This window comes from Littorina saxatilis, unplaced genomic scaffold, assembly GCF_037325665.1.
Source record: "Littorina saxatilis isolate snail1 unplaced genomic scaffold, US_GU_Lsax_2.0 scaffold_1728, whole genome shotgun sequence".
NCBI lineage: Eukaryota > Metazoa > Mollusca > Gastropoda > Littorinimorpha > Littorinidae > Littorina > Littorina saxatilis.
The window spans coordinates 5,095-7,500 of NW_027128312.1; positions in this window are offsets into that span (position 1 = coordinate 5,095).

Consider the following 2,406-nt stretch of genomic DNA (forward strand, 5'->3'; position numbering starts at 1 on the left):
CCGCACGACACCCAGCTCATGCACGAATTACCAAATAAGTCATGGCTGGACTTGGGCAGAGTTTGTGACAAGACTCAACATTTGTTCTGTCCTTATACAAACAAGGAACATTGCTATGCAGTGTCGGGCGGTTACAGGAATAAAATACATCACATTTACTATTGCACTAAAAACCAACAACGACCTTTTTTGTGTGTAACAATTCTCCAATGATCTGTTTTTCAATACTGTGTTTTATCATAAGTATGTATCCACAGCGTGTCTGAGATGATGTGTTTTTCAATACTGTGTTTTATCATAAGTATGTATCCACAGCGTGTCTGATATGATGTGTTTTTCAATACTGTGTTTTATCATAAGTATGTATCCACAGCGTGTCTGAGATGATGTGTTTTTCAATACTGTGTTTTATCATAAGTATGTATCCACAGCGTGTCTGAGATGATGTGTTTTTCAATACTGTGTTTTATCATAAGTATGTATCCACAGCGTGTCTGATATGATGTGTTTTTCAATACTGTGTTTTATCATAAGTATGTATCCACAGCGTGTCTGAGATGATGTGTTTTTCAATACTGTGTTTTATCATAAGTATGTATCCACAGCGTGTCTGATATGATGTGTTTTTCAATACTATGTTTTATCATAAGTATGTATCCACAACGTGTCTGAGATGATGTGTTTTTCAATACTGTGTTTTATCATAAGTATGTATCCACAGCGTGTCTGATATGATGTGTTTTTCAATACTATGTTTTATCATAAGTATGTATCCACAACGTGTCTGAGATGATGTGTTTTTCAATACTGTGTTTTATCATAAGTATGTATCCACAGCGTGTCTGATATGATGTGTTTTTCAATACTGTGTTTTATCATAAGCAGTACATGAAGAGATCGACAAAACCATACTGGATTCCTTTTATTTTTGTATATGCGTGTGTGTGTGTGGGGGGGGTGAGGGGGTGGGAGTGTTAGCGTGAATGTGTGTTTGTGTGTGTTGGGGGGGGGGGGGGTGGGGGGGGGGGGTAGGGGAATGGGAGTGTTAGTGTGTCTGGGGGTGTGTGTGCTTACCTTCAACCAACATGCAAAGAACTCGACATGATGCCCTCTGGACAGCAAGGTAAAGAGAATTCAAGATGAAAGTGTGTGTGTGTGTGTGACGGTGTGTATGTATGTGTGTGTGTGTGTTTGTGTGTGTGTGTTTGTGTGTGTTTGAGTGCATGCGATCGTGCTTGTGTGTGTGGGGGGGGGGGGGGGTAGGGTGTCTGTGGATCTGAGTGTGTGTGTGTGTGGGGGGGGGGGGGTAGGGTGTCTGTGGATCTGAGTGTGTGTGTCTGTGCGTCCACACATATGTGTGTGTACGTGGGTGTGTATATGTGTGTCTGTGTGTGTGTGTACGCGTGTGCGCGCGCGTGAGTGTGTGTGTATGTGTGTGTGTGACAGGGGTGTGGGAGAAGGGGTTGTGTGTATGTGTGTGTGTGTGTGTACGTGCGTGCGTGTGTGTGTGTGTGTGTGTTCGTGCGTGTGTGTGTTCGTGCGTGTGTGTGTGTGTGTTTGTGTATAATAATAATAATAAATAATAATGGTGATTTCTATAGCGCTTTCGAACACACAAAGCGCTTTACAAAAGCAATAACAACATCATTACCAGAATGACGCCATTGACGGAATAGAACACAATCATAAACACTTTACAACAAAAACCAAAAACAAAACATAAATGTTACAAAAATCCAGAGGCTCTTACAGGAACGAACTCTCAGTATACACAACAATTATTATGCACACACACACACACACACATGTCCACACACACACACACACACACACACACACACACACACACACACACATGTCCACACACACACACACACACACACACAGTAAACATTGTTCATCCGAAAGTGCTCATTTACAGGGTCGCGACAACTACATCATCATAGAATGCTTCTCTGAAGAGGTGAGTCTTGAGATTTGCTTTGAAAGAAGGCAGAGATGGACTGAGACGTAGAGACAAAGGGAGTTTGTTCCAGATATGATCAGCTGCGACTGAAAGACAGCGGCCACCATGATCGTCCCTCTGATACTTAGGAGCTTTGACAAATTTATTTTGGGAGGCAGAACGGACAACCCTTTCAGGATTGTTTTTCTGCACGAGATCGGACAGGTACTGTGGAGCCGTGCCCGCGGCAATTTGATAGAAAATGCAGCAGATCTTGTATTTAATTCTTTGTTCCACTGGAAGCCAATGTAGCTGTTTGAGTAGAGGCGTGACGCTTTGTTTCATAGGTGTTCGAAACACGAGTCTAGCGGCAGCGTTCTGGACTAGTTGCAGGGGCTTGGTGACAGATTTGGGACATTCAGCGAGCAGTGAATTACAGTAGTCTAATCTAGAGAGTATGC